We start from the raw sequence: 17,017 nt of genomic DNA, 5'->3' as shown, positions 1-17,017 counted from the left end.
AACTTGTGTAAACCAGAAGGAGGCGCTACACCTAGAAGCTTTCAAAGAAAACATGAGCCGCCACTCCCATGTGAAACCTAGTACTGGCATCACCCTTTCCTCTCTTCAGCTTTTAACCTTTTGAGGCATTCACCCCGTGTTGGGTCGATAAATATTTTTATAATGCCTTACAGTAGCCGTGCTCTATCGCTGCCATTTTCTCCAACCCCTCATTTTCACTGCAGGAGCTCAGTTCTGGTTTTCATATTGCATCTAACCGTCTCAAGGGGAGTTAGGTGGCCCAAGTCTAGGCCTAAATAAGTCGCGCGCTAAATATTCGGTAGAAGGACATGGTTGCGGGAAAAGACAAACCACACTTTCGGACGCAAACTGGGAACTAGTTCACCAACGAAAACACCGGACGTGTTTCTGTTTAATACATCTGTATTAAATATATATTGGTTGTAGGGTTTAACGCGCCGACGCAACGCAGGCGATGAGGAGCGCCGTAGTGGAGAGCTCCGGATTAATTTTTACCACCTGGGGATCTTTAACGTGTGCCGAAATCTCGTACACCCGGCCATTTTGCTTTTCGCCTCCATCAGAAAAGCGGCCGCCGCGGCCGGGAATCGAAACCGCGACCTCGTGCTCAGCAGCGCAACGCCTTAGCCACTGCGCCACCACTGCGTTTTCCACCGAAACTTATGCCGGCACCAATATTGGGTTGCCTAACTAAAACAAGAGGCAAATGATTAACGCCGCGCTCTAAGAAACCAAGGAAGGCATAAATTAAAGCGGAAAAGAACTAAAAGAAAGCCTCCTAAATAGCGACTAATCGCATAAGTTTAAAAAATAATTTTCACTATTCTCACGGTTCTGTCTCTGCTGCAAGATCGGTTTGGCAAACGAGAGATGGCGCCAAGAGGCCAATTTAAAAATCACTCTAAAAATGGGTGCGGATGTTCTGCCAGAGAACAGCCACGGAAGAATGTTCGGCGTGGGTCTAGAGACATGCGGTAGTGCCAAACTCACATTCGCCACAAAAAAGAAAATCTTTAACCCATTGCCCACAATATAAAACGCACAACCAAGATAAAAGCAAGAAAAAGATGAGAAGAAACGATAACACTCATGTAGCCACAGATAATGAGGCGGATATTGCGAAGCCTACAGTACCACAAATTTACCCGTGAAAGAAACTCCATCGTTAGGACAGCATATAAGGCACTTCTCAACCTCGCAATCTTGACCGTGCGACGAACTAACAAAGGGTGGACCACCACGGTAACAGAATGCACATGAATACACATGTCTAGACGAAGGGGAAGGTCATTAACACGATGGAGGGAAGAAATAACAATATTCGGAGCAAAGAATACACTCGGGAAGCGCAGGACAGGAACGGGTGAAGGTCCATGGGAAAGTCCTTAACCCTGCAGTCGTCCTAAGTAGGATCTGTGATAATGACGATGAATATGTCTTCAACTTGTGTCTTCCTATCGTATTTCAAGAAATCGGAGAAACCGCTCTCCTCGCACGAAGTTACTGGCTGGAAAAAACAAAATCGGGAGGGGCCATCGTGCAGAAGACAGGCACTCCCCTCCCCCGCGCCCTTCGAAAAGACACTACCCTGCGCCGTGATAGACGTGGCACCGACTCACCAACCCTACATAAAAGCTCTTCTATACCAAAAATAATCCAGTCTCACAACAAGAGGTGATATGGTAGTATCAAGTTCATTCGGGCAAAGTTCCAGAATCATGGGATATACGCCGACTCCGGGATGTAGGAAAGCACGAGGACGCAAACTGTCGTAGTGGACTACTCTTTCAATCTTTGTCACTGCATGTCCCTCCTACATACAAAAACAAAGAAACAGAAGTTGTAGACATCCTCTCGACAATTCCAGTAGCGGAAGTATCGAAATGAAGCGTAAACATCATTATATACTCGCACGAAGAGACTGGCTAGAAAAAACAAAATAGGGAGGGGCTATCATGCAGAAGACAGGCACTCCCCTCCCCCGCGCCGTGATAGACGTGGAGCCGACCCACCAACTCTGCATAAAAGCTCTCCTCTACCAAAAAATGATCCAGTCTCACAACAAGAGGTGATATGGTAGTATGAAGTTCATTCGGTCGAAGTTCCAGAATCATGGGATATACGCAGACTCCGGGATATACGCAGTTGACTACTCTTTCAATCCTTTTCACTGCATGTGTACATACAAAAAGAAAGAAACAGAAGTTGGAGACATCCTCTCGGCAATTGGACTAGCGGAAGTATCGAAAAGAAGCGTACACATCATTATATACTGCGAAAGGTCGTTATAGTGTTTTCTGCCGGCAGAATACCTAAGCGCTCCAATAAGATATTCCCTTCCACAATGCAAAAAGTTAACAAAGTCACCTGAACACCCAGTCAAGGATCTAGAAGAGAACGAGGCACCGACCAAAATGCACACACACGCATCGTGCTCCTTGCGACCACGACTATCACATTGCCTTCCTCGAAACCCGTGAAGAAGGAATCATCATCCGATACGTAGGAACCCGATCTTTCCACTTGCTACAACGAAGCCTCAATGCCGAAGAATCACAAACTCTGTGGAGGAAAAACCAACGCAAGTACCTGCGCACCTATGTGCGTTGACTAGTTGGGTGGGAACATCCTACATTAACATTCTGCTAAAAGCGAAGAAACATCCACACAACATAGCCATGTCCAAGGGTATGGTCAGAGGAGAACAACCTGAACATTACATAGTCCACTTATTTGAAACATGGAAGGCAGCTTTCGCCAGCTTGCTGCCTCAAGGTCAGCGCGACATGATTGAAAGGACAAGGGAAGATGCTGCAGCATCAGGTGCCCTAGACTTCAGGTTCCACCATTGGTCTGCCTCCCATTCCTTTACCACGTTTTCCTCAACCTCAATTATTTCTTCCTGAACTAAGATCTTCACTCTCTCTCTCTCTCTCTCTCTCTCTCTCTCTCTCTCTCTCTCTCTCTCTCTCTCTCTCTCTCTCTCTCTCTCTCTCTCTCTCTCTCTCTCTCTCTCTCTTTATTCGCAAAAAGCACAATTGTTCATCTTGGCCTAGACATCGCAGGATTAACATTTGAAAACACTGACACTGATGCCTCCACGCTCAAACTGACCATCACTCACCTCCGGAACCTTTCACGCTCACATTTTAAGCCACAGAAGCGCAGACAGTGTTTGTCTTTCTTGGGCCGCGGTGATTTAAAAACGCTCGTTGCTGGTCTTCCTGTCTCCGCTCGTGAAGCATGGGTCGAAAATGCAGCCAGTGCGTACGAAAACGCTCCGTGGGGGTTGAAGTATCGCTATCGCGCTTTACATCTTAGGATACAAACGTAGATGTCTGCAACTTTTTTATTGCACTAACCCATGTAAATTAATATTGTTCTCAGTGATTTTGTTGTGCTGGTCACTGACTAGGCCGAAGAAGTGTAGTGAAATGTTTTCTGCGGGAACATTTTCGAACATAATCGTGTTACGTCATAGCCTATCTTTTCATTTATCGTATTTGTGTGGCCTGGGCGCGGAAGAGAGCGAATTCAGACAGAAACGTTGCGTGACACTGGTCCTGCATTCGTTGTTTTCAAAAACCCACGTCAGAGGGTGAAACGCAAACACACCTTATGTGCATTTTTGCATCTCGTGCCTTATGATACATAGCTGAATTTGAGAGCCACGATGTAACAGGGCGGATTTTTTTTCTGCCTGTCGGAACTGCCTGCTAAGAGCAGTTGCCTAAAATAACCAAAAGGGCAAACCTTTCTTCCCACCCTCAGTTGTACCAGCTGAAAGTAAACGATGGAAGTTACTTTTTTCATGCTATCGCGACAGTTTACGTGAAGGTTTTAGTAGGAGCATACACTTGCATGTGCCGTTCAGTAGCAAGCTTTTGAATAACCTATGATCGTCCTCGCTCCACCCGTAGTGCGGCCATTTGCTTCGAGGAATAACAGCGGCGGGATGAAAGAGATGTACGATTTAATTGTGAAAATTGCGTTGCGGAGACAAAATTTTGTATTGCCGCATCGCAGTACGTCTCGAACAGTAGAACTGGAGTTCGGAGAACTTGGGCTAATGTCATGCCTAATGGCGATTAGGATCGCCTTGTTAGACGAATGTAGTAATGATAGTTCGACATTGACCCCGGGCCAGCCCATAAAACCCCCTCATCCGCTCATGTTCCGGCCCAAAGTTCACCGCTCGGAGCGTCTAGCCGCGTGTCGACATAATCGATATCGAGCCGACGATTACCGCTTACTTAGCCAACTAACCAGGGAAGCGCTCGTCAGAACTCCCGCCCGAGTATATAGAGTTATAGTTACGCCTTTGTCGTAGTATAATGGGGCGAATGAGCCCCCGGCTAAGGAAGACCGGCGTGCCCAAAATTTTCGCGTAATTACAAAAGTACGGGTTATGCATAATTACTCCCCAGATCTGCTGGATTGTTTGGGTGATTCAATAAGCGCATGGTAAGGATTAGCTTGAGCTCGGCCTCCTATCTGCAAAGGGCCAGCATGGCCTCGAAGGGTTGGATATAACGCTTTATTCTGCCCAAACTTCTTGCAGCTCACCCACAATCGCAAGGGCTCACGCCCACCCGGGCGGTTCAATGCTGCTGCTGGCGAGTCGATAGGCGCTGAGTCTTGGAGGAGGAATACACGTTTATTGGAGCAGTCAAATTTATTTCGTTCACCACCAGATGGGGGAACTCCTTAGTGCCGGAAGCCCTGGGTCTGGGCGGCCTGTCTCGCCCGGTCGACCAGATGTTGATGGTGATCCCGGTTTGAGCTGGTCATCTCACCCTCCCACTTCTCAGCTAAGGAGAAGGAATTTGTTCCAAGGGTTGGTGTGAGTCGGCACTCCCACTACACGTGGTAGAGAGTGTATGGCTGCACGCAGAATTTAGAATTGTACGTGTGTAGCGTCGGGTGTCTGATGTGTAGTAATGTATCCAGCTTAAACAAAAGAACTGTCCCTCCGTTGAGCGAAATTCAATAGTGCGCTCAAGTGGAAATATTTTGCGGTTTCAATTGCTCTCTCTCTCTCAAAAAAAAAAAAAAACAGTTACCCCCGGAATGCGAACACACTCCAAACACACTGTCAGCGCAATAGATAGGTGCCAAGCGTATTAAGTTAGGCACTCACGTAAATCACCGTGGTTCTCGCAGTTAGCACTCTCATGGAATAATGGAACACTTATTCGATGCAAAGAGTCGCACGGACAAAAAATAAAGACGACTGTATCTAGCGGGCGTTCAAAGCTGCAGCTTTCTTTTCAACGCTAGTAGAATGGCCGGCATCTGTAAAAAAATGACATGGGTGCGGGAAACATACCTGTACATTAAAAAAAACGTCATAACAAACACGGAACTCGGTTAAAAGGATGACCGTAACCAGCGTAGCTTATGGAAACCGATGAGATTTATTTGCAGCTCTCGTAACCAAAGCTGCACGGTCGACCCTTGCGTCGTCATAAAAAAGGGTGTCTGGAAAGATAGGGAATGAAATATTGTAACTGCCAAAATTTAAAAAAAAGAAGCTTGGCCAGAACCTATGACGGAAGCCATTGAAGTGGAAACAATGAAGCAAACAATTTTGTAAAAGACAAAAACAGACCCCGTAAGCGGAAAGGGAAAAACAAATGCAATAAATATTTAATCAGCTACATAAATATGCAGGGAGGCAGAAAGCCAGATAAATGGGTGGAAGTTCAAAAGCAACTTGAACGGGAAGGAATAGACGTGTACGCATTAGCCGAGACTCACCTCCGGGACCTAGAAGCCCCACCTATCATAGACAATTATGTCTGTGAAGGTTGCAACAGGACCACAGGAATGAAGAAAGGCGGAGGCGTTGGCATGCTCATTAAACAAGGGACCGACTGGCAGAGAGTGCATGAAAGCTGTAAAGAGTATCTATGGGTTAGAGGCACCATAGAGGGGAAAAATACATGGCTAGGAGTAGTGTATCTGTGGACCGAAGTAGTGCTAGGGAGGAAAATGAGGAAATGGTAAACTGTTTGAGAAGAGATATAAACGAGTTCAAAGGTTCGGGTGAAATAATCATAGTTGGAGATATGAATGCCCGTATAGAAGGTTTGGATGGATACACAGACCGCAACGGTTCTCTAGTGATATATCTATGTCAGGAAAACCGGGTTGTAATAGTAAACACGGAAAGCAAGTGTGACGGACAAATAACGTGGGAAAGCGGTAACAGACAGTCCAGCATAGACTACAGTTTAGTGTCCGAGACAGTATACGGAAGGCTGCGGGAAATGGGGATAGATTAAAATGGAACAGACAGCTTAGGAAGCGACCACAAGCGGTTTAGCTTGCACTTTGGAGGCGCAACCCGGACAAATGTAGAAATAGGTACAATAGGAGGAACTAATTTGAATAATGAGCAGTTAAAGATCATCGCTGATAGATTGGAAGATGAAACCAATAAATACCCAGGCAAAAATTGGGATTACGACGAAATGATTGCGTTCATAAAGGGTAAGATGAATGAAGCAAAGCAACAAAACCGATGGAAAGGGAAGAGAAAGCCGAGAAGCTGGTGGAATAAGGAAATAAAAGAGGCTATTGACCAGCGAAGAAAGGCGTCGAGAGAACATAGAGAAGCAAAAAGAACTGGTATGGAACCGGAGATAGTCAAGGAGAAATGGGATATCTACCGTGGGAAAAAACTAGAAGTGCAGAAAATGGTGCAAGCAAAGATCAAGCAGAGAAGCGAACAATGGATGGCAGAAATACGGAAGAAGGACAAAAGCGCATCCAAGAAGTTTTGGAACCATGTAAAATCACTAAGCTCAAAAAACGATAACCATAAAAAATTCCTGATTGATGAAAAGGGGGAACATTTAGAAGAGCACGCGTTGGCGCATATTCATCGAGTGACTAGTGAGAAGTTTAGGACAATAGTGGTAGGGAAACCAGCACCGATAACATCAGCACCACAGAAGACTGCGGAAAGGGAAATAAGTTTGAGCAACCTTGATTGGAAAAAATCAGAGCAAAAGGTTTCCCCCCCAGACAGCAGTGGGCCCGGACGGAATACCAATGCAACTGATAAACCTGCTTGGACCTAAAAGTAAGGAATCGTTTATGAGGGCAATAGATAAGGTGATAGAAACCAAACAAATACCAGAGGACTGGTTAGAAAGTAGGATGAATTTAATATATAAAGGCAGAGGAGACAAAGCCAGTATTGATTCATACAGACCACTCACAGTAACGTCAGTGGTGTATAGATTCGTAATGCAGGCGATAAAATCAGAAGTTCAAGCATGGATGGAAGAAAATGAAATACTTGGGGAACTGCAGAATAGATTTAGACAAGACAGGCGACTGGATGACAATTTGTTCGTGATAACGCAATGCATTGAAATTTCGAAAGCACAGAATAAACTGCTATGGATTACGTTCTTGGACATTAAAGGGGCATATGACAACGTAAACAGAGAACAGCTGTGGAGAACGCTGAAACTCCAGGGATTAGATGACGATTTAGTACAGTTCCTTATAGCAATCTATAAAGACAGTAGAGTGCACCTTACTTGGGAAGGACAGAAATGCGCCCAGCAGGTCAACATCCATCGGGGACTGAAGCAGGGATGCCCTTTGAGCCCAATACTGTTCATGCTTTACATGGCAGGGTTAGAAAAGAAACTGGAAGAAAGTCAAGTAGGGTTTAGCCTAACCCATATGCTGCAAGGCGAAGTGGTACAACAGCATATTCCGGGAATGTTATACGCAGACGACATTGTTCTTTTAGCTGATAACCAAACCGATATGCAGCGGCTAATAAATATTAGCGGCCAGGAAGCCACCGACCTCGGGTTAGTTTTCAGTGCAGAAAAATCAGGAATAATGGTTTTCAATGACGCTATCACTGATGTAGTGTCTATCCAGCAAGGCGAATTACCTAGAGTGAAGGAATATAAATATTTGGGAGTGTGGATAAACGAAGGGGATAACTACTTAAGAACTCACGAGGAACAACTGAAGGTTAAGGGAAAGCGAAATGCAGCTATAATGAAGCATAGAGCTCTGTGGGGGTATAACAAATATGAAGTAGTAAGAGGAATGTGGAAAGGAGTATGGTTCCGGGTCTCACGTTTGCGAATGCTGTATTCTGCTTAAAATCAGACGTTCTATCAGGCCTTGAAGTAAACCAGCGAACGGTAGGACGTTTGGCCTTAGGCGCGCATGGAAAAACAACTAACGAAGCAGTTCAGGGAGATATGGGCTGGGCGTCGTTTGAAGTTAGAGAAGCTCAGAGTAAAATATGCTTTGAGATGAGGTTGAGGGCAATGGATCAACGAAGGTGGGCAGCTAAGGTTTTTAGGTACCTGTACTAGAAAAGCGTGGACACGCAGTGGTTAAGAAAGACTAGAAGGCTAACGATGAAATACGGAAAGAACAGTGGAGAATCCAAAACAGCCAAGGTAACCAAAAAAGAGGCAAGGCAGGTTGAAACGAATAAATGGAGGGAAAAAATGGAAGCTAAAACGTCGTTAGAGATGCACAGGGCTGAGAAATTGAACATCATAAAGGAAAATTTCTACGATAATTCCCAGGGCAGTGCTTTGCTTTTTGAGGCTAGAGCAGGTTGCCTGCGAACTAAGAGTTTTGTGGGGAAGTATTCACAAAATGATGGGGTATGCGTGGTCTGCGGAAAACAAACAAACTATGCGGCACATAGTGTTAGAATGTGAGGGTATCCATCCAAATCTACATGAGGGGAATATTGGGCTTCCAGAAGCGCTAGGATCTAAGGGTATCACAGAGGAAGTTAACTTCGAGGCTGTAGAGGGGACGAAAAGAAGATTAGAATGCTGGTGGACGAAAAGCAGAGAGGGGAATATTGCCTAGGACAGTTACCACCTGTAACAGGGGAAAAAAAAGTATTTCGGGCCTAATAAGCTTTAGCGCCTGCCCTAAGCAGCGCTAGTATTAAACCAAGAGTGTAAAACATGATTATATACCCGCCGCGGTGGCTCAGTGGCTAAGGCGCTGCGCTGCTGAGCACGAGGTCGCGGGTTCGATTCCCGGCCGCGGCGGCCGCTTTTCTGATGGAGGCGAAAAGCAAAAACGCCCGTGTGTACGAGATTTCGGCGCACGATAAAGATCCCCAGGTGGTCAAAATTAATCCGGAGCCCTCCACTACGGCGCGCCTCATCGCCTGCGTTGCGTCGGCGCGTTAAACCCCACCATCAGATCAAAACATGATTATATTAGTACTTTTTGGTAAGATGACATGTCATCACCCCGCTTCAAAGGGGAGACCAATAGCAATCATCATCATCAATCATCAATCATCATCATCATGGTTAGAAAAACAAAATAAAACAGATAGCTTGTTATCGGCAATGGTAACGGCTCGAGGAACAAAAACCAACAAAATGGAGCACACCTCTAGAACATTGTAACTCACGACACGCCCCGCAATCCCTCGAGGAGGTGTCAAGTGATGAACGATCCCGTCCATTGTAAGGCCCCAGTGAATGGTATGGAAATCTCTGCCGCCTTTAGAATACGTTGATTGGCGGGAAAGTCGGGCGAGGAACTAACGGTACCATAATAAATTTCGGTCAAGGTCGTGCTCTCTTTCTTTACATTCTACACAAAGTGCTCAGTAATTCATTAAAAACACCGTGGGGGGCCATTAGTAAATTAGGTGCATTGACATCACCTATGAACGTGGAATCTGACCGTTGTAATGAACAATGGCAATTAATTTATTCGCATAAACAAAACCTAAAGCACAGCGCTCCATAAATTTTGTTAAAAAAGCGTTTAAGTGTTAGGCTACAAAATTATTCTCTGCGCGTATAGCAGGTCAGGGGGTCTTCAAAGGGAAAAAAAAGAATTGCCATAATTAGGCTAATAAACTCTAACCAATGTTGCGACCTTCTTACATAATTTTTTTCTCTTACGCTCATGGGCGTCGGTCGGATATTCTGCTGGGGTCTGAGTTAAAGGGTGGTGGGAGAGACGGCATGCCAAAGCAGTCATTTTATGGTCTTTGTCTACAATTCACAAACAAGGGACAGACGAGAGCTGGGTCATGTCCGCAGTGCGGGAGAAATGACCGAAGTGACATCGCAGTTGTAACAAAACAGATGCCATAAGCATTGGCAATAGTTTTCTAATTGCAATTTAGAGTCTTTTTTATTTCATTCGCATGGTGAAACTTGACAGTGCTTCTATTTCGTTCTGGGGCCCAAAATTTTCAAAAACTGCGCAGAGTTGTGGAGCCGTCTTAGCGGTTAAACGTGGCATCTATTGCTCGGTTTTAGACAAGTGTGCTAAAACGGCAGGTACGGCCGTCTTATGGAACCATACTCTTCCATAGAATCCCATCCATTCGAAAGTAGAAGCCGGTAACCAACTAACTGCTAACAACCCAGCAAACACCACAATGTGTCCATCATGCCGCTCTTAAAGGGTACCGGTTAATGGGCACCGGTGAACGTCGTTAGACCTCGTTAAGCCTAACTCCAGGCCGTCGTAAACCCGTATCCCCTCCCCACCCCCACCCCTTTCCTAACCCGTTGCCGTGCAAGCATGAAACGAATAACCCAGGAGGATAGCCTTGGCAAATACACCTCTGCGGAAATGTACTCCCCTGCATCATATACACCTGCATCATATACATCATATACACGTACTCCCCTGCGCCTTAATGATGCAGGGGAGTACATACCCGCCGAGGTGTATTTGCCAAGGGTTATTCGTTTCATGCTTTCACGGCGGCGGGTTGGAAAAGGGGGAAGGGGGGAAGGGGGTACGGGTTTACGACGGCCTGGAGTTAGGCTTAACGTCCCGCCCAGTTGTTGGCAAACCTTTACAGGCGACGAATATAGGGTGGGTGGCTTTCCTAATCCAGAAAGCCGTCGTGAGCCTTGGCGCCTTCCTTGCGAAGACGAAGCGAAAAAGATCTAAGGCGATGAAAGATAGCGTCTACAAATGCGGCTATAATAAGTGCAGTAAGCATGCCTCCGGGTGGACAGAGGGGCCTTGGGGGAGCCGCAAAAGAGGGTGTGTGCATCTTACCGCCAAGCGATTGATAAGTCTATCAACTATGTTAGTCTTTTCTGCGTATAGCCCGGAGAAAGTGCATTATCGTATTCACGGGACCATTTTTAATGTGATTGGAATACCCACCGCTGATTGATCTATTTCGATATACACTTTTGCTCATCTGCCGAGCTCTGAACTTGAGGCAGCACTGCCTAAAAAGAAATCTGGCGTGCCTTACTTCTACAGCAGCTCCAGAACAGCACGTTGGGACTTTCCAAAAGGGCCATTCTTAAAGCGAAGCTTCAGGGTTCTCATTGATGCCGCCTGTAACGCCAAGACGCCCCGCAGGAAAGCCAACTTTCTCTGGCAACGATGATGGATGACCGTGGGTTAAGTAAAAGAAAAAACCGCTTCAGCGGCCGGAATGGAACCTGGGCGCCTCGCGCTATGAAGCCGGCGTCTAACCGATTTACCGATTTCGTCATGGTCGAAACTCAGTCCAAACTCAGACAACAACCAAATAATACGTCACGAGAAAGCTTCGTGTCCAACCATCGTCGTTGTTAGACGGAGGGGTGCATGAGCTTCAGTGGTAATCTTAGGAACACATTGGACCCATTTTCTATGTATTTATGTTGACTGGCCGTGCCGATCAGACTCTATTGGGAATGGTAAGCGTGTCTTGCCCCCTTTCCAGAATATTTACACGAGGAAAATCATGTATAACTCCCAACGTTTCTAGATTCTTGATCTAGTAACGTTGTATAACTCCATAGTATATTGGGAACAATATCAGGGGCAGGATGCGCGGAGGAAGGCGCCCTGCACCAGGCGCCTTTACCGCTGAATTATCGCTGAATTACTATAGAGGGTTTCTCTGCCGTCAATGTGGAATAGTATGATGTTGTTAACTGTTGGGTACCAAAGTTCGTGGATCAAACAAAAAAAAAAATGGCTGGGCGCATGCACGGCTTTGGGTGGTGGGGTGAAGGGGAGGGGAAGGATTTGTGCATGACCAGGGGGAGGAGGGACGTTCCTTTTTGTCACACCAACGGCCGACGTAAATATCATGAATGCCATGGGCACTGAAGCATGGATCAGAACTGGAGTGAAACAGAACATTTTTCAAGCAAGAGTTCCTAATGTAAGAGGAGAAAGAAGAATGTCTTACTCATCAACACCATATTAGCTGCCTGCTTGGACACTTAGCTCTGCATCTAAGCAATCTTAAACATTTTATTTACTTTTCACTGACATCTCGTGCTTATACCAAGACGTAAAATGCTACTTTGAGTGTTTTAGAAGCTTGATCTGTTCATTAGATGTGTTTGTAAATGCGCAATGAAGACTTGGAAGGGTGCTATCGACTTCGCGCAGTATGGCGAGCAATCAAGCAAATGCAGCTGTTGGTAATCCGCGAAGAGTATTTTATGAGAAAGGCTGTGAACTTTTAAAGAATCTACTTCAATAAATATTCGATGCCCACTAACTGTTTTATGTGTGATCAAGGTAGCAAAGTTCTGCAACTGTACTGCGCATTTTCTTGCGCAGAGAAGATACACGAGTGTCCCGCGTGTAACCCTCGTTTTCCTAAACAACAAAGGTACTGCATACACTTGAGAAGGGTTGTGTTTACGAGTTCTTTTTGAAATATAAACTTAATTGCTCTCCTGTAGACAAATTTTTTGGTCGAATATTGTTAGGCTAGATTCGAAAATTTGTCCCGTCAGCATGACCTCGAAGAATCCAGACAATCTTCAGCACAAAAAAATTCACGGAAGATTGATAGCACGCGCTCAACGTGATTATTCAGCATTGGCATCTCCTTGCAGCTTCTTCCTTCTCCGGCATAATTTATGATTTCATTGATATTTAGTCATCATACACAAGCTGAAGCCGTGTTGGTTTTACTAGTCGTTGGTAGTTCTTTTTGCAGCTTTCACTGCGACATTTGTGGGTTTGCTGTGGAGCACCCTTTAAAGGCAAGCCTCGTTACCATGCCACGGGCGGGGTGAACGGCAGATACTTAACGGACAAGCCTGCAAAAGAATGCTGTATACTGTAAGGCAATCCCGTGGTTCAGCTTCACCGCAACGTACTCGAGGGGCCATCCATGCAGCCAACAACGAAATTTCGGCGAATGACGATGTGGAGCATGCGATTTCGATTGATTGATTGTAGGGTATAACGCACCGACGAAACGCAGGCGATGAGGCGCGCCGTAGTAGAGGGCTCCGGATTAATTTTGACCACCTGGGGATCTTTAACGTGCGCCGAAATCTCGTACACGCGGGCGTTTTTGCTTTTCGCCTCCATCAGAAAAGCGGCCGCCGCGGCCGGGAATCGAACCCGCGACCTTAGCATGCGATTTCACTCCAAAGTTCGGCCTGCGCTGCGGAATCAAGAAATGCAAGCATGACGTTCTGCACAGTGCAGTGCCACATCGCAGATCACATTTTAGAGTCAAATCACACCCACGTTGCTGTCACTCGCCGAATTTCTTTTGTTGGCGCCACGCATCAGCCAGTTCAGAGCTGATGGAGCTGAATCACGGGATTGTCTTAGTGTGGAGTTGTGGAAGGTCTGTCTGTGTCATTGTTAATAATAAATTGGGGATTTTCTTGCGTTGTCCGCCGAAGACACGCCTTGAATACTGCCTGCTTGCTCCTGGAAGCGACGTTCCTGACAGATTGATTGATTGATTGTGGGGTTTAACGCGCCGACGCAACGCAGGCGATGAGGCGCGCCGTAGTGGAGGGCTCCGGATTAATTTTGACCACCTGGGGATCTTTATCGTGCGCCGAAATCTCGTACACACGACGTTCCTGACAGTGAGGGTTAGTTTTTTTTCATTTACTGTAATATCAGCATAGAAATTACAGTGCACCCAGGCCACCCTGGACTTGCTTTGTAAACAAGATTTATATTACTTTTTGTTTAAAGTCAGAAAGGAGCACAATGGAGGATAGCACAATGGGAGGATGCAGCAATCAGAACATTTCAGGAGATGTTCTGACATCAAACACCCCCCCCCCCCCCGCCCCTGGCTACGCCCCCAGTACCAGAACGCGACAGAGGCCGTAAGGCGTGCAAATTGCGTGGTTTCTCAAGATAATATTGTTTCTCACAAACAAAACCAGTAGGCAGCGCTACGTTATACAGGATGAGCCCGTTCTGTACTGTTTTGGAAAATGAATGTGCGCCGTATTAAAATGAACCGTATTAACATTGGCAACGAGGGGTGGACTTGGGCTTGGCATGTAATGAGAAGGACTGACATCAGAGTAACAGAGTGGCTGCAGAGACATGGAACTATAAGCACAGTGTGAGAATAAACTGCATGCAGAGTAGGAAAAAAACTTCGAGGCGAAAAAGGGACTAAGGCAATTCAAGTCAAAAATGGCTGTAGGAACACGGGAGAGCCCTTGGTCCTGCCGTAAGTCTGATGATGATAGTTGAGGGTGAGACAATTGATACTTTCGTAAGGGATCGACAAGGAGCAGTAGGCGGTCGTTACATTTTTAGAACAGTAATAAACCATAGAAGATTGTGTATGTGCAATTTCATCAAGCCTGAGTTTAGGAGATTTCGGGCCTTGCAATCTGCCACGTCAATTTCTTTGTTTTTCTTTCTTTCCTTCTTTTAACAAGACAGGTGTTCTAATTCGAGATTCGCGTCTTGTCTGTCCGGTGGTGTCATGCTGGGGCAGTTCTTGAAACACCGCCAGAGGGCGCCCCAGTCTCACTGGGATGGAAGCGCACCAATCAGAGTGCGCGTCGAGAGGGTAGAGTATATCGCCGGCCCCCGTCCTTTCGCCCCATGCACTCTGCACAGCACGAGGGGCCGCGGGAGCTTGCAACTTCGTGGCGGAACATCGAGTCGCCTGTCGACCGGCTCGCCATGACTCTTGACATAGACCAAGAAAACTTCAAAATACACGACATCAGCATCAGTTTTTCTTCTTTTGACTGAGCAAGGAAAGCCTCTCTCATGTTCCTTCGGCCGTAGTGGACCTAAAGCCTTCCTAATCTCTAGGTTTGTTGAGGCGGTCAGCTTTTAGGTGCGGAGTACCTTTGGACCGCACAATGTCCGTCCACGTCCGTGGGCAAATCATTTACAATCGCAGAAAATCACACAGGCACCGGCAAGATTCGAGCCTGTGTCTGGTAGACCAGACAGTGTTAGTGTAAGTCGTCTTAACCATTCGGCTACGATCTTGAGTTAGTACCCGAGAGTCAAAAGGCTTACTGGCTCGCCTGTAACGGTGCGTAGTACCTTAGGACCTCCCAAAGTCCGTCCGCGTCCATCCGTGCGCACACCACCATCAAGGCATCAGGAGAAAATCAAGCGAAATTTGATTTGAGCCGGCAGTTGCAGTTTCATTTAGGGAATGATCAAGATGCAACTCACGGCTCAAATCGAATGATGGTCGGGGCGCAAATCGGATGTCACTCGGGGCGCAACTTCGATGTCATTTCGGGTCCCCGTACTCCGCACTCTCGCCATCATCCCCGGTGTGGAGATGCTGCCATTTTTCAACTTATTCAGGAACCTGCGCATTACGCTCACGGGCGCCCTCAGCAAAGCGGTGTCTTGCTAATCCCCTAACTCGACTAGGCAGTTTCAGCCTGTTGCGGCTAAGCGTCCGCCCGTCTGGGCTCCACGGTTACTTTGACGGCGGTTAAAGAAAACTGCAATTGGCCATTAGGCCAAGTTAAGCGGGAGACACATGTCCGCCCGAGAAATCCAGTTTCCGACGCAGCGCGGCAAAATATCTAGCAGGTTGGATGTGCGCGGGAGCTGCCGACGCGGCGGGTCATCCGGTAGTCAATTTGGTTTTCGGGGCGGGGATGCGTGTGGGAACGGGTGCTTTTCCGCTCATGTGCTCCACCCTTTAGACGGCAGGCAGCACGAGCACTGTTGGAAACCCAACGGCAATTCACGCCAACGGGGCTCACCTGTCTCCGTTCAGCAGCTGTTTCTGTCAGTTTCGTCATCAGATAGGCGAGACGGCTGCCCCCAGCAACAACGTGTCCCCGCTGCAGGCGAGCAGTATACAGTACTGCTTCACAGTACACTGCATGCTTCACAGTACTCTGTGAGGCATGCGGCGTAGATAGTAATTATAGAAACTTTTTTTTTTTGAGTCCTCGAGGCAAAATTTCGAGACACGCGTGATAAATCATCCAAATGGGACTGAAAACGAAAATGGCGGTGTCATCCCAGCCACCACCGTTCAGTTACCACGCCCGTTGCGACATTCAACTGTCACTTGCGTTAACAGCCGTTGCAAGTGCTACGGACCCTCATGTGAGAGGTCATGACCATCCTTAACGATGACAGTGCTAGATGATCTATTTCGCTGAAATCGTCAGCGTCACCATACATACTTTTGCAGATGCGTCTTTGTACGACAAGTCGTCCTTAAAGCTACGTGCACACTAGCAGTGAACTTGCCGTGCCGCCTTGTGGACGGCCGCCACCGGGGTGGCGCCGCGCCGCCGGTGCAGGCCACACCAACTTGCCGTAGCGGCAGTCACGTGTTTAACCAGCCATGCACGCGCGATGTCGACCGAGATCTCCCCCGCTTTTTCAGGCGAAGTGTATATTCGCCGAGCGGCGGTGGGGAAGCGGGAATAGGTGGGCGCAACACGTCACTAGCGCGTCGTCACACCCGCCATCGCTCATTACACTGTGCGAAACGGCCAAAATGAGTCTCGGTTCCATTTTCTCTGCGGCAAGCAAAACGCGCCGTTCTCGGCGAAAACAGGTTTCCAGCGGCTGGCGGCGTCGGCTGGCGGCGCGCGGCATGGCACCGCACCGCTAGTGTGCATGTACCTTATCCATTCGTCCTTGTATTACACGAGGGCAGGTATTCGAGGAGGCGTCACGCATTCATTGACAGGTGGTCTTTTCCGGACAGCTACACTGGCACTTTCGCCTCGTGGGGTCCACAACATTTGGAGCACGC

This window comes from Haemaphysalis longicornis, unplaced genomic scaffold, assembly GCF_048455015.1.
Source record: "Haemaphysalis longicornis isolate Haplotype H1 unplaced genomic scaffold, Haemaphysalis longicornis Haplotype H1 scaffold_1, whole genome shotgun sequence".
In the NCBI taxonomy this organism is placed as follows: Eukaryota; Metazoa; Arthropoda; class Arachnida; order Ixodida; family Ixodidae; genus Haemaphysalis; species Haemaphysalis longicornis.
Note: the sequence above shows the minus strand (reverse complement) of the source record.